The sequence below is a fragment of the Balearica regulorum genome, chromosome 3 (genome assembly GCF_011004875.1).
Source record: "Balearica regulorum gibbericeps isolate bBalReg1 chromosome 3, bBalReg1.pri, whole genome shotgun sequence".
Lineage (NCBI taxonomy): Eukaryota > Metazoa > Chordata > Aves > Gruiformes > Gruidae > Balearica > Balearica regulorum.
Window position 1 is genome coordinate 86904891 of NC_046186.1, and position 24766 is coordinate 86929656.

The 24766-nt window shown below is 37.8% G+C and overlaps 1 protein-coding gene across 6 annotated transcripts in view; it reads right to left on the reverse strand.

The window, feature by feature from the left end:
* AKT3 (AKT serine/threonine kinase 3) overlaps positions 1-24766 on the reverse strand; it is a 160316-nt gene that overhangs the window by 90779 nt on the left and 44771 nt on the right. The window contains exon 2 of one of the 6 annotated variants that reach the window (XM_075748812.1): positions 512-578. The exons of 4 other annotated variants lie outside the window; for them this stretch is intronic. The gene's annotated coding sequence lies outside the window, so the exon portion shown is untranslated. Of the gene's footprint in view, positions 1-502; positions 579-24766 lie in introns of all 6 variants that reach the window. One more of the 6 variants, XM_075748810.1, reaches the window with a different exon arrangement.

The following is a 24766-nucleotide window of genomic DNA, read 5'->3' on the forward strand; positions in this document are numbered from 1 at the left end:
ATCTCAGCATAAGGTTTGTTACTGGTCTTCCGCTAACAGACACACATTTCGTGGTTTCTCCACTATGAGCACACATTTTTTTCCTAATTTGAATTACTGAAAATTTTTAATGACTTAGCCTCCAAAATAGTTTTGATGCAAAAGGTAGTGTAAGAACTTATAGGGTGACCTCAGATAGATCTCAACAAATAGATCTCAGCAAACTCTACAATTATTTTATTCAATGCAGAAGTCAAATTTCATACATACTGATAATCTCCTCCTACATCTGGCCTTTCTGAAATTCTGATTATATATACAATAATTAAGTGGCACCAAATATTTAACATTTGTGACACCAAAATAATAGGGACCAATAAGGAACTGTAATTTTCAAAAAATATATTTGCATACTATAGAATTAACTAAACAAATTTGATACGGTTTCAGTGGATGCTTTTTCCTCTAGAAAGTAAACAGCACAATTTTCTAATTAATAAAAACAAAATGGAAACTGACTTACAACACTGACTTCAAAATCCTTGTGAAAGTCTGTACTGGTGATGTCACAAATGCTGTCACATCTGAGCGGGTATTGTCTGTAGAAGGTTCAGAAATGTCCATTTTAATCAAAACATTTATTAGAGGTAGTTGTGTCTTTTGTTTTCATTTTAATGAATTACAGAATTCATTAAGAATCATGGTTGCAAGTCCTTTTAAAAATGATAAATTAGGCAAAATCTAAATAGTTGACATATAAGGACCTGATCTATAATAGATATAGAAACCCACGTAAGATTGAGGGGAAATCCATAGTTTATGCTTCCATCAGCCTTTAATAACAATGTTTGCATAACACTGACATAACACTCACATTTTCTAATTTACTGAAAATGAACTGTAAATGTTTTCCTCAGAATACTGAAATACCAGTGATAGAGTACTACAAGACAGAAAATTCTCCAAGCTTACAGTTACTTTTAATTTAAACCTTTTAACTTCATGATACTTCAAAGCCACCTATTATCTTCCATTTCTCCTCACTGCAAAACACTAACTACTAACAATTACCTTTCTTTCATCAAGAAATCCTCACATCACTGGTCCAAATCCCAGAGACAGAGACTTAAAAGAGATGAGGGCACTTGTTCCCTTAGACCTAAGTTGTAAGTGTCTGAAAAAACCCTTTTCCCTCTCTCCTTTCTCCCTGTGCAATTTGGGAGCGTGGCACCACCAAAACGACCATGCTGTACTATGGGAGTGATTTGAGCTGGGTAGGTGCCTGAAGAACTCTTAAATATTCACCTTTCTATTTAGAGCATTTATAGCATAACTATTTATATACTTAAGGTTTTTTTGATGAAAGTCACCTATGTTCTATAATCATTTCTGTACGTCCCCAGTAAAAGTAACCAAACAAAGAAAGAAGCCTTTCCAATAAAGACTTACAGTGAGAAAAATAAATTAAGGTACAGAACTTCTTAAAACATCTTTTAAATTTTCATATCTGTGACATAAGAACTGGAACAAATGACAACAGAATAAAGCTATGCTTTTCTTTCAAACTCCGAAGAGGAAAAAAAAAAAAATCTCATGCCAGAATGAGGTATGAGGACATATGGGCAGTCTATCACCTGACTACCAAACAACAGTACTAAAGCTGACACATGTTTGTTAATCCCGAGAGGTAAAACGCTGCTTTGTCTTCCGGGGGTCGTGCTGCAGATGAGTGCCTGTTATGATGCTGATGCATTTTTCTATGCTGACGTTCCCTGGGGAATTTGAGTTCCCCATCAGGAAGAAGCAACACAAATTTTTCATCTCCTCTAGGAGTCTTCCATATTTTTGTTTACCAAGTGTGCACATAAGAATAGCAAGCATCAGCAGCACAGCTGAAACGGTTTTAACAAAAGCTTTTCTTCTGGATGTCTACAGTTTAATTCAGTTAAATTTTATATCAAGACTATTTAGTTTTCAGTGACAGCTTGATCTTGTAGCAACAGATCACAGTTTGAGAGGGAACTGAAATTTAGCGACATGATTACTGGTTACAGACAGCAAGCCCTCTTCAGACAACCTGAGATGATTAAGGGGAGCAACACTTCCCAGAGATCTGGGCCTTCCCTAATGTACTTTTATCTCCGTATGCGGCAGAATAAGGTGGGGTCAAGGGATCAATGACCAGTAAGCTATAGAAACACTCTAGTCCTCTACAAGTTTCCCGTTCTCCTGAAATAAGTCTGTTTTCAGACTCCTCCAGTTCCAACAAAACCCCTCAAAGAATTCCAGGTGCAATTTTTCATCATACCTCAGCTGATCTGGCTGAGGAGAAACCCTGCCACCTCCTCCTCCTCCTCCTCCTCCTCCTTCCAGTCCTGCAGGACAGTGGTCTTCCTTGTCTGAGCTCTCACTCGTGCAGCTCACTAGCCCAATGGAGGGGGGTAAAGGGGTGGAGAAAGGCAGGAACGGGACAGTTTCCTGCAAGATTAGATAACTGACCCCATCAGCTGGCAAGTCTTGCTAAATTGATCATAAGGTGGCAAGGGGGATATGTTCCAGGCAGGGTCTATCTGAACCTCCTCCTCCCTTAGCAGCATACCATTAGATCTCATCAGATATAAAAAGAAAACATCCGCTGGATACTGTTTTCAAAACTTCTCTCTCCCTGACACACTGGGCATCTGTTTAAACGATCTGGTTATGTGAGTAAGAAGTGGGAGGGGGGTATGTGTATCTATTGTTGATTGTGCAAGCACCAAAGCAGGCAACATACGGCTTCTTGTTGCAGCCTCTGTTTGTAAAAGGATGGTCGTGCTGCCTGGTTGCACCCCTCACGCACATTGAAAGTGCAGAGATTGTAACACCCCCGCCTTCATTTAAGGAGGAAAATTAACAGTGACTTACACAATACTTTTAGCTCACTCTCTCACCTGGTGAGAGACTCTCACCAGGTCTGTATTTGTGCTGCCACGAACACAACATTTTTATTCTTAACCCAGCAACACTCCACGTGCTAGAGAAAGTGCCTTTGCAGAGTCTTTAAACAACTCCATGTACTTAACATGTCAAAACAATATTAAGAAATTATTACTGTGAATCAGTACCTTCACATAGAAAAGTGTAAAGGACTAATGGGCTTAACTTAGTGCAATGAGAAAACAAAAATGTATAGCAAAGGAAGTATGTGGACACTCCGCATTCAGTAAGAGAGCTCTAACTGTCCATGATATTGAGTACAAAAGTGCCACACTGGTGGCAACAGCAGTACCCAGCTAAGAAAGACTACAAAACACCCTAGGAACTACAGTAATCGTATCTTTTAATATTGATACAGTGTTTCTCAAACAGCATGTCAGTGGGGACCTCAGCAAAGAGCAACTGGATTTTTACTGTTTCATTTGAATAACAGTCTGAGCAAGTCTGGGACAAATTCTCAAGAGTTCACATTTCATTGCTAATATGAGTATCTTGTGTGCAAATCTGTACAGGACACTTTGTGATTTTTATTTGTGGGATCATATCTTTTAAGACAAAAAGGAACATCTCGTCATTTCAGTATGACCTCTTCAAGGAAACAGGCCACAGAATTTTCCCGCATTATGCATACACTGGTAAAAAACTCTTTGTTTTTATAGTGCTTATCTTCCAAAATGCTTTGGGTTTTTAGTCCTTATCTTCCAAAATGCACTTTGTCTTGTTTTGAGGGTATAAAGATGCTCTCCTTAGTATTTTTCAGATCTTTCTCTTCGTCATCCTCCTCTTGGTTCTGAATACATCTGGATTCAACATTCAGTCATAGAGCTCCATTACTCATTACGCTGCTACATTAAAGAGCTCTTCACATTTCCCCGTTACGGTTCTTTCTCATGGCAAGGCAATCCCATACCCCTCAATATCCACACAGGTTCTCAGAATCTCATGTTCTACAGTCATTCTCTCCAACACTGAAAACATTATCATTTTTCTTCTCTATTATTTCTCCAGGATGCAAATATTCATTTTAATATTAAATATTATAAAAGAAATCCGAATGGAGCTCGTAATTCCCATCTCCCTATGCTAATTTACGTCTCTGTATTCTTACTATGCAGCTTGAGAGGCTGCAAGGAAACCATTTTGTGCAGAACCTGACTAGGAACTGTCAAGAATTACAAGCATTAAAGAACCTGAATATTTTATTTAACTCAATTGGTTTCAAAATTTTTCAGTTCATAGAACCCTAACATTTTCCAGCAGAAACATGGGAGACCTAAATACCAAGAGAAGTGTTGTGTCCTATACCCTGCACAAGTTAGCTGGGTTTTTTCAGTAACTTTTTGCAGACTCTTCCAAAGCAGCCCACAGATTCCCCCTGGATCTGCAAACAGGAAGGAAACTACTATTATTACTTTTAACTACTATTAACATTATTTAAAATAATACTACTTTTCTAGTGGAAGACTTCTCCATCTCCCAATAATCTATCTGAATGCTTCATGAGTAGGTTTATAGCTTTATAGTAGGTTTATGCAAATATTCAATACCAACAGAGAAATATATGTAAAAATAAGAAAAAAAGCTTAAAAAAAAAAAACCACACACACAAAAAAAAAACCCCACCAACCAGGCAAAGGACCATCTCAAAAGACCTTACAAACAGGCAGAAGACTACTGAAAATACTGTAAGACCAGGAAAAATGGCTGCCTCAATTGAAAAAGAAAATAGAGTAGTTCTCCCTTCCTCTCTCTCCCCCTTGCTCCCCCAAATCCACCTGGATGTCTTAATGGGAAAGTTAAAAAGGGGATTACAGGGGAAAGGTCAGTATTAAGAATTAAAAGCTTGCCCAAATAAGGAAAAGGAAAGACCATAAAATATATCAGGGCAATGTAAACACAAAATTAGGAGAGCTAGAAAAGAATTTGAAGAGCTTCTTGCAAATGATGCTTACCATCAAACCCAGGAAGCCAGACAAAAAATCAGTGGGACTGCTCAGTACCAAAAGCACAGAAAGGAAAATCAAGGATAATAAGGCCACAGCAGAGAAGCACTATGAATTATTCGTCCTCATCGTTATTGCTAAACACACTGGAAAGATACCCAAACCCAGACCATTCCCTGCAGTAAACAAGTGAAAGCTAGATGATTTACTGTAAACATGTAGGAATTATTAGATGTCAGTCACCAAGACTCGATGACAGGCAGGCAGGAGTGCTGAAAGAACAGAAAGGTGAAAGGACAGAGGTGCTGGCCAAGGAGTCCAACCCATCAGTACAAATGGCCGCTCACCCAGAAGACTGATGGATTGCCGACACAACTTCAAACAAAAAGAGACTCTAGAAAGGATCCCAGAAACTACCCGAGTGTCTGACTCCTGCTTCTGGTAAGTCACTAGAGTCTATAGTAAGACCACAGAGCACATGAGAAGACATGGATGTGTTGGGAAAGAGCCATCACGGCTGCTGTGAAGGGAAAGCCTGCCTTGCTAACCTGATGGAGTCCTACAAGGGGGGCAATAAACATGAGGGCACCCAGCAAGCATAATGTGTTTGTCAGGGTTCCTCCCCAAATACAATTAAAGAAGACATTAAGTTGCCACAGGATTGAAGAAGAGGTTCTGATACAGTCCAAAAATTGGGTAAGGAAAAGGAAACAAAACATAAGGCTTAATGGTTACTTTTCAGCATTAGAAAGACAGTCATGAAGTCCCCCTGGGATCCATGCTGGGATCATTTTTACCTGACATCTTCATCAGTGACCTGGACAGTGGTGTGATCCATGAAATCTTAAAGCTTACAAATGATACTACACTGTAGTGGATAGTCAAATGCCATGTCTATGGCATGGAAAAACAGAAGAATCTCACAAAATTGAGTGAGCAAAAGTAACAAATGAACATCACATACATAAATGTGAGGTAATGTATCTAGGAAAAAATACTCTAAACTATGCCTCACAATGTTTACCTTAGAACCACAAATTATAGTTTAGTTGAGTCCTGGATTCACCACTGACAGCTCTATGAAATCATAAGTTCATGTACAACAGCAGCCAAAAAAAAAACCTGACAAAATGTTGCACATGTCAGAAAGGATATTGAGAAAAAGTGAAAGGACATAATTTTGCTGATACAGAAAACACTGCTGTGCCCACATCTTCGTTACTGTGCACAGTCTCATCTCCACATCTTAGGAAGAATGTAGTGGAATTATGAGAAAATACAGACAACGGCAACCAAAATGATTCAGGGGATGGAGCAACCACCTTTTCTAAGAGAGGATGAAAAGATGGGGGCTTTAGTTCAGAGAGGAGAAGGTTGAGGTTTACAAAATCATTAAGGCAATAATAGGTAAGTGCAGAACTGCTGTTCACCAAATACCGCAACACAATAGTTAGGGCACTTGATGAAACAGGTCTATAGATGGGTACTAGAAGGATCACACAGAATATACCATCTAACTTTACTAATACAACAGTTCTGGACACTGGGAACGTGCAAAGGGGAATGAAAGGCAAGAAAATGGCCAAGCTTGCAAGCTGTCCCTAAACAGCATCTCCTCTGCCACTGCTGCGGACAGAATACTGAGCTAGATGGGCCACTGGTACGACTCAGCAGGCTTTTTCTTATGTTATGATTACTTGAAAAAAGTTTTCCTGGATTGTAAGACAACTGCCTTGCAACATTTTAAAACCATAATTTCTTCTTCTCTCCACTGTACACATGAAGAACAGATCATATTATCACTTCTCTTACTTAGCCTCAGGAATTGCAATTCGTTCAACCTAGGTCACACTCCCTAAATCGCTGATCACTCTCATCGCTGGTCTCTGGTTACAGTCCTTAAAATCTTGAACTGCAGCATCTAGAATGGATGCAGTTGTCTAGCTAAGACCTTAAGAGCAGAAGGACGCATTGTACAGGCTCTATTACTGTTTATGCATGTCTGTGTTTGCCTTCTTCACATTAGTGAGATATGATTAATATCCAGCTTGTGATCTATGGTACCAACTGGACTGTTTTCTGAAGAGCTACTTACCTAGCCACCTATTCTCCATTCATTTCTTTGTAAAGTAGACCATTTTGGAGTGCATGTCAAGCCTGCTCTCCCTGAATAGCTCCCAGCTCCTCACACACCAGTCTCCATTTTACCAATACCATTCCGAATTCTAATTCCATCCTCCATCATGCCTGCAGTCCCTTTCATCTTGGAGACACTTCAAAACATTAATAATCATTCGCTTTTCCATTACTCACCTCATCAATGAAAGTACTGCCTAGGCAGAAGTCAGAAAACAGCCTAACAAAATTCTACTCCATATTTACTTCTATTTTGATACCAAACATTTAATAATTACTCAGCACAGTTTTCTAACAGTTTTGCTCTTAGAAAGAAACCTCACAGTTATTTCATCTAATGTATGCATCTCTTGTTTCCTTATGAAAATGGTATTCATACAATGTCAGAAGCCTAAATCCAAGATACAACATCCAAAGCGTATCTACTACAGACTGCTACCTTGTCAATAAAAGGAAATTTGATTAGTTTGATACAATTTAAATTTGCCAAATCCACAGTGACTCATCTCATTATTTTCTAGATGTTCATAGTCTACTTGTTCTAGTATATTCCCTTAAGTTAAACAGATGTTAAGCATTTTGCCATATTAAAACACATTTTGCTTAAACACAAAAGGCGTGAAAAGCAATTCAGATAATTTTCTTAGTGATATGTATTACGTTACAGTCTCTGTTATCTATAAATTTTATCATCAATGATTTTGTATTTGTTTTCTGAAGGACTGAACCTGTCAAATAGAGCCAGTCGTAAAACTGATCGCTGCAGAATACAAGAAGAATATCATTGCACACATTTGTCTCCCAAATTTTTAGACGTAGCTTCCAGTTTGGCTTTGGGTTATATAAAAATAGGAAGGAAAAAAAATGGAATCCAGCTTAGTCTCATAAAATTATGAAGGAAGAACAAAAGAATCCAGCTTAGTCTCAAAAGAGGCAAAGGCTTTACTAAAGGTCTTATTCCTTTGTGTACAACAGGCCACATGACCGATCTTTAACTCTGACATTAACACAACATAGTAAAAGTGTTCCAGAATAATGGCATAATTAACTCAAAATGCCCACTGCAAATACAAAAGAAAAACACCTTCAAATATTCAACAAATAGCACCTTGCCACGACTATTGTTATCTGCTGCTGCCAATCAGTATTGTTATGGTTGTACAAAGACTCCAGTGCACCAGACTGTCGCTAATTATGTATATTCAAGTGATTAGCAAGCACTTGTTGCCTCGTTCACACCACCCTCCAAACAGCAGCCTTTGAGAGGAGAATAGACTGCAAATTTATTGAGAGAACACTGTTAATCCTTTGGGGAGAATGTAAATGTAAACAGGACTACTCTACATCAAGGTGCTTTGACAACAAAAATCATCTGCATAAACACATGCTCAACAACAAACAGGTGTTCTATTTCACAACTAGCGCCCATTTGATGCTTTCAAGTAAGCATTATGCACAAACTGTTAGAAGTACTTTGAAACCAGCTGCAATTACTATAATTAGCTGTTTTCCTACACTTTGGGGTTTTTTTTCCACTGTACCTGTTCAGTATTGTGTTGGTTGCAATCTGTAAACTCAAGTGAAGCTAAGGTTCTAGCCTCCTGGTTAAGATTACTATCCTTTCAGTTCAGTATGCACTACGACAAGTTCATACTTATCATTAAAGTGCCACCAATTATAAGATGATGTTTGCATTAAATAACAGTCCTACAAATGTCAAGTCACTCATCTAACACTCATCATGAATAGGAAAACAAGGACAACTGCCAAAATAGCACCATAAAAATAGTAAGTCTTCAATGTTCAGGATTTCCCTTTTTTACAGAAATGTCCCCAGGAACTAACAAGATTTATTTTTAATATCAAGAACTTTACTTCTAGTTTTATCAGACAATGGGCAGTGAAAAGTCTTGCTTGTAGACGGCCACTCATTCCAATATGCTCCAAGTAAATGTTTTAAAAAATTATTTGGTCAGAATGCACATGCTTCCTTCTTCTTAATGAATACAAAATACATACAAAGCACCTCTACATTATTTTTTATTCTTATTAAAATAATGTATTCAAGTGTCTTTCTATTCCTGCCTCTCATTCAGCCCTTCATGGCATCTACACAGCCCTTGGTTTTCAGCAGTTCCAAATGCTCCACAACAGCGATCCATTTCTATAGGTGAGTTCAACATGCACAATTAACAAGTCTAATGGTCTTTTCTCCAAAGTCAAACCCTAATGTGCTAATTTCATAAGCTTGGCAGTGCCACCTATAGATAGCTGAAATCTGATTCTCCTACCTTATCATTTGCCAGACTTTAACCGCTGAACTGAATAATTCCATATTCAGCACCTGCTGAGGGAAGATTTTTTTTCACAAATGAAAAGCTTAACAAGCAAAGACTGGCACTGCCCAGGGAGTAAGAACACAGCTGGGAAGAAGGGCTAAAGGTGGTACATACACAGTGCTAGAAGAAAGACAGGCTACAGGAGACAGAAAGAAAGAAGCTCTTTCACTGGGGGTGAAACAGGCAGGAAAATCTATGATACAGCACCTTTCCAAGACTGGGAGACAGCCTACTGTTGACAAGTTAATTTGACATCCTCTACCAATAGCAAAATGTACCTGAGGTCCTTCCAATGCTTTTTCCACCTGTAACAGAAGAGTTCTAATTTTGTGGATGTCCACACTGGGTGATTTACAGAGCTTTGCAAATTTTTAACGATGTCCACTACTTTCTTCCCATTAACTTCTGCTCATCTGGAAATTATATGAAAACTTTGGTTTTGTTGGGCCAGCCAAGCAATACACACTGTATTCATAGCAGTTATTCCCTAAGAGACCAAAAGAATGACCAAAACTATTAATAAAAAGTTGTAATATTACAAGACCTCCCACAGAAATGCAGGGAGCATCATATGTCTAGAAAATTCCAGGCAAAACTAATTTTTGGGCTTCTTCCAGAGAGACACCATCCTTTGAGAAGCCCAGACAAAGGATGACAAAGCAACAGTTGCTCTCATTTTCTCTGTTAGATTTTATGGCATAAATGTATACAGTGAACCCAGCAGTTTCAATTCTACAAGCAATCCCCTCAGTGACATGGACGTTCTTTTTCTCTGCTGTTTCTTTCGTGACAAACAGAAAAATCTGGCAAGTTATCAAAAAGAAAAATGACTATATCTTCAGCTTGTATATTCAAATATGGAGAAACACCAGATTCCGAGTTACCTTAAGCTTTTAACGTACACTAACAGCTGTAATGTAGAGAACTGTCTTGTATTAGAGTCATCTTTGTGATTAGTATTCCTAGCTCTTACACTGTAACCCCAAATCAAATTTCAAAATACAGTAGCACCCAGCCACTGAAAAAGTGCAAACACTGCACAGCATCAACACTACCATTCGCTTGACCTGTGCTAAGGTAATTCAAGGAGCTAGACTTTTCTTTTTGGAATAGGGTATTTTTTTACGTCAGTTTAACTCCCTGAACCAACACTGCTCACTTAGATGAGCACTGCTGCTACACCAAAAGATATAGCTGAATTGCGTATGCAAAGGTCGCAGTTAGCAGCCCCTTCCTCCCCTTTCTAGAGAGAGTCAGACATTAGTTTAGCTAACCTAAGTGTATCGCAATCTGTCTGTCTCGGCACATGAAGAGATATGCAATGGTTTAAGCTAACCCTTCCGTTTTTGCAGTAAAATAGACTAAGAGTTAGTAATTTGTTACAGAATTTCTAATGGCAATGGTAAGTTCTACTGTCACCACATGAAGGGGGGAACAAGCAGCTGTGAAATGCTTAAACAGCTCCAAGTAGATATACAAATATGGTTCAGTATTTTATTGTCAAATAAGTCAGCTATATGCTAAACAGAATGTACGCCTATAAAGGTATTTACTTCTCATTCATATCATCACCATGCATAAAGTTACATGGAGGCACATCCGCTTTCTGTTTGTTTATTTAAGACTCTTTGTGAGACTCAAAGGCAACTAATTAGGAGAAATACTGTATTGAATTCCAACATAAGGAGGAGTTTAGAGCCTGGTATCCCATTTACACACACAAGCATGTGCTGTGTCTCTGTTTCAAGTAAAAGCTATGAGAGCGGAAAAAGGAAGAGTACATAACAGAGGTCACTATCAGCATTTGCAAAGAAATATACATTATTTGAGAAAAGTATTAAAGCTTTACAAACTAGCAGCATCCCGAAAAATCTATGCATATGTTTACACTCACTTTATTACAGGGCATATATTTAAGCATTCATATGAAATCAATAGGAAAATATTCTGAAGAAATGCTTTGAAATTGCAAGTCTTAAGTGAATCAGAAGTAACTGATGGGAGCAGTTAGACACCACCCCAGTTTCAGAAATGACTAGCAGTGAACAAAGTTAGCAGGAGCAATTAAAAAGGCTGTCAGAAACAACCTGGCATGGACCATGCAATCTTCGAATCAAACCTTCCAGAGCACTAAATCCTGCACAACAGCGACCACCTAAAGCTGTAACTGCTCATACAGCCCTGGCAACTGGGACTAATGAACTACCCTGCCCACGAAGTAGGACTACTCTATCAACAAACCAAATGAAATACAACTAGAGGAAGAGGTTCGTGGCAGGCTACTTCAGCAAGGCCTCATAGCTGTAGGAGATCTGGGTCATGACTACTGCCAACACATTTTGGGCATGATTACTGATACTGTTACAATCTATTACCGATGGTTCAGACTTCCAAACTGATCTTCCATTGTGTTTTATGCCTTTTAACGATTTGCTGCAATGTGGAAAGTACTGCTTGCAGACTAGCTACAGAAAGCATAATTTAGTGTCCTGGTTTTCTAGGTAAGAAATAAAGTGGGTTATATACTAAGTGTTTCTGGAAGGATGCCTCAAACACCTAACAACAGGGTTCTGGCAGAAGAATGGCATCCTTCCTCAAAGACCAAGCTTCTGGAATGGGTACACTCTCCCTACAAAAACACGTGCTGTAAGTTGTGTTCTCTGGCTGCCTCCATAGTCCATTCCTCCTTATTTCCTGGGGAAAAAAAGAAAAAAAAAAACAAAAAACAAAAAACAACAAACCGAAAACAAACAAGATCATATGGTTACAGAAAATGTACATACTCTCTGAAATCCTTCTTCAGCAGATTGGGTGAAAGTACTCTGCCGGTTTGTTGTTTAACAAATAAACAATGTCTAGTGGTTGGAACGGTATTTAAAGGGAGGGAGACAACAGTACTTGTACAAATATTTAAAATAAGTACACTTTCAAAAGCAGTTTGTTAAACAGGGCCATATTATACCTAATGTGCTATAACACATTTACAACTAAGGCTGATTAAATGAAATTTGCTTATGCCGAAATATCCATGGCAGAGCTAGGGCATTGTGATGGAGATTAGAGTCCCCAGCCACTCGAACCGCGGTACAGCAACTCTTAAGTAGCCTTTGTGGTGCTGCTCACTTTCCCAACCCCGATACAGCGTGAAGCAGTTGCTCCTCTTACATCCTGTTCCCAGAGCGGGCAGGGGCCGTAAGCGGCTTTCGGAGCAGCGCCCGGGATGATGTCACTCTGGTACTGCAGGGGAGGAACAGTACCAGGAAGCGTCAAACCCTCGCATTGTGCAAGGGGATGGGCACATGGGGGCAGGTTGTAAATCTGGCCGGGGACCAGCGAGACTTTAGATCACGATTTCACCCGGGGAGGCAGCTGTAGCAATAAACACAACGCTCGCTTCTGTTCCACGGGATGTTTCAAATGTAAACATTAACTCTATAGCTGAATTCCCAGTTTACATTACACTAAGCACGAAGAAGAAGAAACGCAAATAGCTGACCTCTAGTAAAGCTAATAAATCTCAAAGTGTTGATTCCCAAATACTTTCAGATAATTCCCTTCCCCTCTTCCACAAAATACCTTTGCAGTGACATCACTACAGTTTTAAACAGCAAACTACATTTATGACCCTGAGAAGTTAAACAGGAGGAAACAATGAATGAGATCATCGGGGGGGGGGGGGGGGGGCAGAATGTTTCTTTTCACAAATTACCGCCACTTTTTTTTTTTTCTTTAAAAAAAAAAAAAAAATTTGCATCCTAAAGCTTTTCTCAGTCTCTCCATTATGTAACAGTCCTTTAGGAAACCGCCAGCTACCCTGACAACTGGGATGTTTTGCCAGAGTGGCTTTGTCTAAATCCTAAAGCAGTACTTGGCTATGCGCTGAGCCCAGAGGCTGCCTGTGATCTGAATGCCAATGAAGAGCGCGGCCCCTCTTGTCTGACAAGTCAGAGACTTAAAGGTCTATCTGAGGTCAGCAAACTGTCTGGGCTACTTTGGTGAGCTTAAGAGACTGAGAAACACAGCCAACAACACGGTCCTTTCCTTCAAGTAAGCGTTCACACCGGGCAAAGAGCATTTCACGTACAACCGCCACTGCATTTTATTGAAAGCAGAAAGAAATATATTCTGCATGGTTTGCTTCTGTTTGCGTCTGAGTCTTACTTTCATTCCCTGCATCACCAATGAAATTCAAGCCCCTAGCGGACAGGTAGGGATGATAACTACTCGTACTTTACAAGTCAAATAAACATATACATATCCAAAATTCAACTAACAAGATTACCAAAAATTAACAGTGAAATACCAAATGCGTCCAGCTCTGCATACGCAGTCTAACCCTGGTGTACTGGCTCTATACTATCTGATTCTCCAGCTTTCCTTTGAGGCCCCATTCAAACAAGCCCTATAATGTATACTTAAAACAGTGCAACAGGCCAAAAAGTGCTCAGAAATGCTGTTTGCCCAGATTTGTTAAAAACACCTTGAAATTCTCTTTCTTTGACACTTACAACAGATCTTTTAAGATGGCAATGGATACTTGATCCATCAACATCAGTAGTTATGAGGAAGCAGTAACTTCCTTTCAAATCTTTCACATCATTTCTACTTTTGGAGGCAGAGACATAATTATCTGTTAGCTACAAAAAATATTAACTTATTTTCTTTCTTACTATTGCTTTTTATGTAAACAGTGAAATCTTACTTTGTTTTATGAGCTCTACAATGCATGCCAACCTTTTTGTAAATATTTAGCTAAAACTATGTGCTGAGACAATTTTCTAATCTAAGAAACTGTATCATTTACATTCCCAGTTTTACCACCTTTCCTGTAATTGGTGATTTAAACTTCAGTTCTTTTCATGGGAAATTGCAGTTTAAACACTCTGAGTTCTTACATATGAGCATCTTTCATTAACCCTGAAAGGACGCCTTGCTTTCCAGGATGATGAAGAGTGAAGACACCATTTCACAGGAGATATTATTCTACTCTTCATGCTAACTGAGAACCTGCATTACTGAGTATTCACCATACAGAATTCCAAGAGATGAGATGAAGAAAAACTGTAATGTATCTACTGATTTTTAGAAGGGATTTTGATTTTAGACATTACAGTTCAAAAATTAATGAAAAAGTGCAAAGTTGCTCATTAACTTGTCAGATAAACCCACAAACTAAAGAAAGAGTTAAGAGAACAGCTTTGCTGAAACCAAGGCTAAATCTCCCACTGAGAAAGGCTGCTAATATGTTTTTGAACTTGCAAACTATTCCCTGTATAAGCTACATGAAGAAAAGAACTTTCAGTGATATATTTCTGGCATATGATCTTGAGGGGGAGGCTGCTTTTTTACTTTATTTTACCTACAGTAATTCATTCATTCTGAATGTTACTGTGAGCAAGAGGGAGAACCAGTACAGAGTAACACTTACGTAGTTGATAAAACAAAATTCTGTATGATATTTATAAATATATAGATGTATATTTAAAGCTGCATTAAAAATACTGGAATGAGAACTAGGTTATACAGCTCCATCTTTTTAAGGAAAGAATTTAATAAAGTGTATCCTGTAATTTTTTCAGTCCACTGCCTTCATTACAATATCTTAATTTTCCTCAGATCTCAAAGCCTTCAGCCTAATTCCTGGCCAGAAAGGGCATGTCACAGATACATCCCTACACAAAACTTATATAAAACTCACCAAAAATATTCCCAAATCTTCCTCCCAACTTTTAAGTCAGACCCCTGGTACTTCTGCCATAGATGTCTACAAAACATGGTATGCACGTCTCGCATCAGTGAGCTCCTCTCTGAAGCCCTCTAGCTTTGATACGACCCATCTCCAACTTCTGTTCATTCTTAGGCTGTTGAGGTCTTGTGGAAATCTTCCCTTGTAATGAAGTGCTGAGCAAAACACTTCTTAAGTCAGTGTTGTACAAGAAACCTCAGATCTCACTGAGCAGCAACTGAAATTGCATCATCATTAACATCAATAGTGGCTTGGGGCCAAAACATCAAGTTTCCATTACATAAAACTGAGGCATTTTCTACCCCAAATAAGTATTGTGATCAAGAAGGCCATGTGTGACCACGGAAAAATAACCCTTTATCTGATTAATTTCACAACCTTGTAAAGAGAAGGAATAAGTTAATTTAAAAAAAAAAAAAATCAATAAACCCTGCACCAATTTGTGACCCCAAGCACTCAAAGTCTCCAGCCATGCTTTCAATGCTGCTGACAGGCACACGCCTGACACCCCTTCCATAGCAACATGCACCTCCACACTCACAGTTGGCTGGTGAATCACTGACTGATGGCACGGGAAGAAAAACTCCCAGAAGAAGAAATTCAAAGTTTCCTCCACAGTTTGAGGTAATCTCTTCAGTTCCTCAGTTCTCTTGTCTTGGGGTGAATTCCCCATGATTTTCAGAGAAGTGAATTCTCAAAGTTTTGCAGCTTCTGCGTTAGACCAGGACTGAACTACAAATTTATCTTATCAGCCGCTGGCTGGCATCAGGAGTAGCCATATATTAAGTGAAACCTATTAAGGAAAATACCCTGATAAAATTAACTGCTCATTTTGATTTCTCTCTTTTGTCTTCTCTCCCAGTATTCATGCAGCATCGCAGTGGTCATAGGGGAAACAATTTCACATACTGACATCACTTACAACACTTTCAATACATGGCCACAACCTCCACATCCACTAACAGACAAAATCATTGTGCTCAGTACTATGCAGCAGCAGTTGGAACACATAACAATTTCAAAAGGATGCCAATCCGCAAAATATCAGCTAATGTCTGAAACACAGAGAGGCCATGCAGGTTTGACAGTGTCTCACAGTTACAGCACATTTTACTTAAAACAAACAAAGAAAAAAACCACAGATTTTTACATATTTTGGGATAGCTACTGTGATAAATATGTATATATTGAGCACAGCAGAGTACCAGTTTGATATGTGGAATATAAATTATATCAGTAAGCCACCTTATCTATGCAACTTCATCTGAATTCACTCTTTTAGGAAGTAAGAAACAAAATATATTTTCTCAAACTCCTTCTTTCTTCCTCAGTTCTCCAGACTGTAATTCAAACCTCATTCTTATACTTCAATCTCCTCTTACTCACTTCATGTAAGTACTTTCAACAATTTTAAGAACTGCCTCTAAAACAAACCCCCAAACTCATTCAAGCCTACCAACTTAAGAGACTGTAGAACAAATTTCTGGAACATTAAAAGACAATGTTCTACATTTTCTTCCAATGCAAAGAAGTCCACTTCATGAATCGTTAAAAAATGATTGCAAAGAAAGAGAATATCCTTGACACAATGTATGCCATATGTATAAGCAGAATGATCCCCTCAGATTTTGGGTTCATCACTGAATCACATACCCTATCTTTTACTAAAAACTTCAGATGCGACAAGAAAATGCTTCCAATTGTAATATGGCTTAAAGAAATTCTAATTTCAGTTCCAAAAGAGATCCAGAAAATTGCAAACCAAAAATCTTGACATCTGAATTGAGCAAATTAGTATAAACTATCCTCAAGAACAGAATTAGTGGGCAGACAAATAAGTAGGGAAAAACTGTCAAAACAGCGTCTGTGAAAAGAAATTACACCTCAGAAAACTGAGAGTTCTTTTTAAAGAGTTAACAAGCATTTATATCAGAAAAAACTCCAATTGATATAGAACGCATAGGTTTCCAAACAACACTGAACAACATCCTTAATCTAAAACCCCTAAACTTCCACAGGAAAAAGGGATTACCCTCACAATAAAAATAAATAAAATAAATTAAACCAACCAGGGTCAGAAAACAGGCATCAAAGAAGCAGAGTAAATGGTCAGTTTTTACAACCAAAAGCCAGGTAATCAGTGCAGACCTGCAGTGATCCACCCTTGGGTCCAACATAGTCATAAATGACCAGGAAAAGAAGGTAAGAGGTGGTGAACCAAAGCTGGTGATTATACAAAGCTGTTCAGGCAAGTAAAGCCAACTGTGAAGAACTGCAGAAGGACTCAACACCTTTCCCTGTTCTTTATACTCCCCCCTAGCATCAAATATTAGCTACTATCAGAGACAGGACAGGTATTAGGTAACCACTGGCACTGTTCTTAATTCCCTGGTAATGTGCAAGAGAACAGGTCACTTCTGCAGATATAACCCAACTGAGTCAATGGTAACCTCCTGACTGAGTTCATTCATGCACGCGTTCCAGAACTTCCACTGTCACAAGATCTAGTTTGGAGATGGATGTTGTTAAATGGTTTCTGTTTCCTTCTAAGTGGCTTCTCCTGAATGACACTTCCAGGCAGGAGTCTTCTATTCAATATAAAAATGTTTTAGACATTCTTTCTCAAATTCTGATCTCTACCTACATGAAGATCTTTAAACCCTTTGGACACAGAGGACAGGTATCTCAAAAATTAGAATTAGAGTGTTTTAACTTGTGGACACAGGTGCTGTAATCATGAGTACTGTTTATTTCAAGGATAGACGGACAGATGAAAGGTCTTTTTCCTGTGTGAATACTAGCTCTCATATTGTTTCAGTGAGAGCTGGCCACACTTAAGCCCTATTTGCTTCAAAATGCCATTTCCAAATTAAATCAAGAGCCCAACTTCCACATTTGTTGTATCAAGTGGGCAGTTACAAAGAGACCACAAATATTCTGGTACATAGGAGAAAGTATAATCTACCGATGATATGGATTTCAATATCTGACCAATATAAGAAAATCCTTCCCAAAATATATATTGAGTAGTGGTAGAAAACACTGGTACATTTAGCATTGAAAAGAACCTCTGCAGTTTCATTTTGTTGATGAGTAATTCTCTATCCATAGAGTTCAAGTTTAAATATCATCATTATAAACAACTAGAAGCATAGTTATAATTAGTAAGATAATCCCCCTTCTAGATTTTTAGGTCTTGTTCCATTTTCATCATTCTCAACTTCACCTTCCTAAGAAGGAGCATCATTATATGAGAAACTCCTTGATAATCAGGGGCTGATCCCAGGAAAGCAGGGCATTGATAATCTTGACTTTGAAGGAGTACAGGATCATGAGAGTAAAAGAAAGGGAAGAGAACTGAGAATTTAAACAGATATTAGAAAATTCAGTATATGAATGTGAAAGAGACTATTTAGGCGTATTTTACATCTAAACAAGTACTTGCAGTGGAAGAGTAAGAATAGTGGGACAAAAAATTTTTACTGGATTAAAAAAATAAAATAAAAATCACAAGAAGCAGATTTGGGAGCTCAGGCAACAAAAATCACTTTTGAACAGAAATACAGTTCCACTGGAGCAAACTGCTTAACTAACCATGCTAAATGTTACTTCCTTACTAAGCACATTCATCAAATATACACAAGCATTTCAAGCCATCTCCTTTCAAATCCACTAGCCTGATTTTTTTTTTTCTTTACACTCTTACAGCCTTCTTAAATTAACAGATCCAGTTGAGAAAATGAAGTACAATTCTGCCATCACATACCTAGAGAGTCTTACCAGACATCAAACACCAAGAGTACAAACTTTCTTCTTACATCTGTGTAAAGAAAAATCCCAAGTGATATCTACTGTAAACATCATTCTCTGATCAGCTGGACTGCAGACTTCAAGGGTCCTAAACAAGATGCTGGACATATTCCTCCCTTGTGTGCTGGTTACCTACACTAACTGTCATACCTTACAGATGTTATTTTGACAGACCAAGCAGTCTGGACTTCTCCGGCAACCAAGAAGTAACCACTACCCAATTTCTTTGCACAATTAACAATAGAAATATTTTTCCAAAACAACACCTGGTAAACAACTTTAAGACCGATTTATCAAAATTCAGGCAATTTCATTCCAATGGGGAAATAAATATATAATTACATATACGTATATACTTTATGCATCCTCCTAAACACATTTACATTTTAAAAGTTCTTTGAGCTCTATTGCTTTACCCACTCTATTTTTGTCAGATAAATGGAATAATCATATTTCATTTATATGCACTTAAATTATGTCTTGTATCTGCATTTTGAAACATTTTTTTTCTTCATAATGCAAATCAATTCCTTTAAATTACCTTGAGCTTTTCAGAGAAGAGTAAGTCAAGATTGTTCAACCTCTCTACCTTCCTCCTTCACAGCATAATAACTATCAACTTCTGGAAGAAAATCTGAGCACGCTAAAGGGCAGCGTCACCATATTCAAAGCATGAAAGAGCAGACAGCAGTGTGGCTGTCACCACCTCCTTGAACAGGAGTAACCTCAGCAGCCTGAGCCAATCCCCACGTTACCTAGAAGTAGTCTTTCCACTGATTTAGCTGAAGTTGAATACAAGCTGAAACAAGTTGACCCAAGGCAGTTATTTCGCAGGGAATTAGGGGAAGCTACATTGTCATGCTGTTGTATAAAAGCATTATAGCAAATCTTCAGTCAAAAAGCTCTAGTAACTAGGCTTTGAAATTTGACTTGGAACTTGCAGTTTGGCACAGGATTCACCTGATGTCAGAGATGTCTGTAGGAAGAGCCACCCAAATGTGATTAATATTAAAAATAAATAAATAAATAAATAAATATCTCTCACTTCACACCTGCTAAGATAAGACTCATTGAATCTGGCAGCCCAATTCTCCAAAGGCTTGTTATGCAGACCATTTTCTCTACCCTGATGCAGGGATTGACCAGGTCATTTCCTGCAATTGCTCCTTCTGACAATCAATTTTCTGCAACAGTGCTAGGCAACCGAATGAGAGCAGAGAGACTCTTTCTTGCACTCTGAATATTACCTTTAATGATGTCCAGGTAGCATAGAGATGAAGGAAGCAGTCCACATGGAATAATTCAGGTTGGGACAAGTGCATTGCAGAATTCTGAATGGGGCAATGGGACACAAGATGGCCAGATTTGGTAAGTGGGTGGCTAGAAAGTTTAGGAGTTGAAAGAAATCCAATATAGTCATAGAAATGAGCTGGGTGCACGGAGCAAGAGCTGGGACTCACGACGGTCTGAGAAGACAAAGAAGAGGGCCAGATCTGGAAGGTGTAAGTGCAAATGAATAGCAGCAGGGCAACCAAAAGAGGAGAATATGAATACAAAAGGAAAGGGAATGTAGGATTAAGTAGAAGGGGAAAGAAAAGTGAGTAGCAAGGTCAGAAAGTACATTTCCCAAAAAGCTCTGAACTTAGGGGTCCCGAGTTGTTACATTCTTCTGGCAGATACAGCTGTGAAAACTGCTGGAAGTAGTGTTTCATTCCTCTCTAGTAGCTAGTTCTCATTACAGATAAGAGCTTGTTACAGCTACCAATTACGTATTTCAAGTGCAAATGTCTGTTCTAACCCAAACTGAGAGATGATATAACTCCACGTGATATAATTACTTTTCAGTTGGCTTTTAAATAGGAAATCACATCCAAAGCAAACTCCTTTAAAAGGCTGACTAGTTAGTTACTAAGTGAACTATTCAAAAAGTTCAAAAAAAAAGCCAGAACTAAAGCTAACTACACAGGCTTAATTTCAGGTACATACACATTAGCGTGGGAATTCTGCTCCTGTCACTGAGCAAGAAGCTACTCAGTATTTCCTTTACTTTTTATTTAGGAGTTGACCCCAACTCCATTTCATATTCCTCAGCAGATACACTGAATTTAAGAATCCCTACACGCAATTACTTATTAGAAAGCAAACCTTGTATGCATAATAAATGTAGTCTTAATGTTATGTGTATATATTTGGCAGTGAATTTTGCATGTTACATGATTATATACCTACATTTTAATCAATTTTTATTTCAAAGAGTAACTGTTGGCACACCATATTTTTTCTTGCATTTATGTATCTATCTAGAGAACTCCCCAGAACAAAACACCCTCCTCAAAAAAAAAAAAAAAACACAAAACAAAAAAACCCAAAAAACCCAAACCAAAAACCCCCCAAACTCAGCGACAACTGCAATAACAGTATTCACCCACAGTATCAAATAACAACAGAAATTGCTCCAGTTGATATGATACATCATCTAAAATACCTAAGTGTATCTTTCACAGTATTGAACTGCTGAGGTAAACCTAAAAAGAAAATGGACAATTTCTTTTATTTATTTTGTGCAATTGCATATTTTTTCAACAGGTAGCAAAGAGCTGGAATATAAAAATTCCTACAATTTTTTTGAAAATGCAGTACCAAACTTGCAAATAGTTATCACATGCCACCCCCAGCCCCAAGAAAAATCCCAAACCACAGAAAAATGATAAACACAGATCTGTTCCTCAATGAGAAATGTCATATGCCAAATGTGATATTTTAACATTTGAATGTTTGGAATTATTTCAATACTGAAAGCTGAAAGACTGTTTTAAAGAGAAAACAAACAAATGAATACAAAAATCTTACTTTCTTGCTTTCTGCTATTCTGAATTCCTTCAAAAAAAAAATCATTATGGGGCTCATATCAGGCAAATGAAGCTTATGCTGTGATCTAACACCTCTAACAAAGTGATCAGCAACAGAACAGAAATTTATTCTAAATTACGTCAGTCTCCCATATGAAACTATGAAGATCTTTCTTTCACGTCTCTCTTCGTAAACTACTTCTCGCTCTCTACATGACAGAGCCTAAACTGGTCTGATGTATGTTCTTAACATACTATACTTTATCTTCCTAAACAAATGCAGATGGCAAATTTGTTTCTCATAACAACTGAATTTGTATACCTCTTTTTTTCATTAGTTTTGTAACTTATGAAGACTAAATAATACTAAAGCAAACATTCAAAGTTTTAAGTAGAAAACAATGTTTCATCAAAATTGTTTTTACAATGTTTCAACTCAGGAGAGAAGCTGCGGGAAAAGCACACCAGTAGTGGGGTGGGGAGGTGTCTGGTGGTGACTCATTTTAAATGTGATTCACCGAGATTTTCCTCCCTCCTATGATTTATACAGTTATCAGAAACCACTAAGAGAAACTCAGCCTTTCATTGTAGCCTATACTTTGTGTTCTCTATACAGTATGCTTTTATTACCACTCCTTAATTCTTATTTTTTTAATCATTTGATCAACATACCATAGTATTTTGCAGTAAAATGGTATCTGGTTAAGACAGACATGTATTAGAATGATCTCTTTTATCTGGCTGATGCATAATCAATGAACCTCCCTCTACAGATGGCTATGAAAGCATCCAAAAATGCTTAGATGTGAGAGTTCATCATGTGCCACAAGATGCTTTTTTTTTTCCTTATTTTTTAATTAGATTTTTAACATACACCCTCCTCCCTGATCACTAGTCCCTTCAGGGCTTCAGCAATTTTTAACAATAAATAACTAAATATGTGAATAGCTAGAGTCCTGACCTCAGCACATCTGGCACCACAATTTATGCATAGTAAGTATACTATTGATGATTTCAGATGCGAATACTCCAGAATTAAACACATCTACTTGTAGACAAACAGGCTAAAATAAAAATGTGCAAATGTCTCATGCATACAGCATATCAGGCTTATGGGGATTGAGCATAAATGCCTTAAGTCTTCCTCCTCACTCACATCCCTCTACCTGTACTGTCAACAGGTACTCAATCACTTTCTGCTACCGAAAGAGTAACTTATTCACAAAGTTAATTTTATTTAGACAAAATTATCAATTAAAGATTACAGAAATATCTTTTATTTAAGAAAAAGCAGAATCATCACATGTTAAACCAAGTACAACTTCTAGACTTTAAACTGCTTCCACTTATTTTCATCGGTGATCATGCTCTTAATGTTTCATTGACATGCAGAAGTAAATATTTAAGTAAATAAATAGTTTGATCAGCTGGACAGTTTTGGGGGAAGGTAGGCTGTGAGAAACTCTATTTGAAATTTATTACATCCATTAAAAATATTTTGATGAGTAATTCTTAGTACACATTGTAAGTGCCAGGCATAGCCAAAAGAAAGCAAACAGCAAAACATAGTTTCATTGGTAGAAACCAGGATTTGGTTCTCTTCTCTAGCCAAAGAGCCTGCCAGAAAATATCATCTGAGCATCTTATACAAAAAAGTGAGAAACATAGTAAAGCTCCCTTTTTACAAAAACTATCCAAAAGAAAAAAGAAATGTAATCAATGTAAGAAAGAAAGTCCAAACGACACTGTAGATAGTGCTAGACATCTTGGCTGTGTGAAAATGGCACTCCCGGTCTTTCTCAGGCTGTTTTCCTCTCCACTAATACCATAGCTACCAAGACACGATTGTCCATTTCCTCCTTCCCAGCAATATGAGATTCTCTCTCTCTCTCTTTCTCTAAATATCAGCACAGGTTTTTCACTCTCCTGTAGGAAAAGGATGGCCACATTCAAGTAATAATCATTACTATGCTTCTTGTAATACTTCAAAGCCCTTCTTCATTCTGTAGCCGCAGCTATAGGCTGTATGACAAGGCTTCGAAAGTGAAGCTGCAGCTATTATGAATTCAGATTCTGTGATAATCCAGCATCATCTCCAGCAATGCAAAAGCGATGAGCAATAGAGTTCCTTTAGAACGAAATTAATTAACTGTCATTTTTATAGCAATAAAACCCCCACATCTTTCATTTCATTTGACACTGAAATACAGATAAAAGCATGACTTGCAAAAAAAATTCCTATTTAACTCAGAATACAGTTCCCACACACAGTTAGCCCCCATTAACATGCATCCTTTACCTTCTCCCACCACAAACAGCAGCTTGCTCAAGCATTCTTTACTTTCTCCAACCCCCTCCCTCAAAAACCACTTTTCGCCTTCCATTTTGTTCCTCATTTTCACCTGAAACATTTTTATTTCCTTCCTAATTTGTGTGTCACTATCACTAAATTGTATATTCGGTTGTTCATTCCACTTGTTGACTGTGAAATAATAAAGCTTGAAATTTGGTCTAAATTATAATAATAAATGAAATTTAAAACTAGGTAAAACTTCTGATTGCTTTTATTACAAAAGAAAACATTTATTTATTCTAATGCAATCTTTACCTACAGCCTCCTAAGGAATGGCAGAACTGTCTCTCATGTAACATGATACATCTTGTTATGCTTTGTAGACTGAATGAGAAATTGTTCCAAAAATACCTCTGTCCTCCTTTTTATGACATAATAAATTACAACAGCTTATTAAATCAAGTTTCAATATATTACATATGGGGGAGCAACATCCATTTTCTACCTATCTTTCAAAATGTTTTTGCTCCTACTTTTGAGGACGTGCACCTAAACATTCAGCAGCAAGTTTCACATTTTACAAAATACAGGTCAAAATGTACATAATCTCAATTAACGTTACCAAAATCAGAAGGCTCTGACAAAGAGAGATGAATTGTCTGCCTCAGTAAATTTCACCAAGGCACAGCACGGTG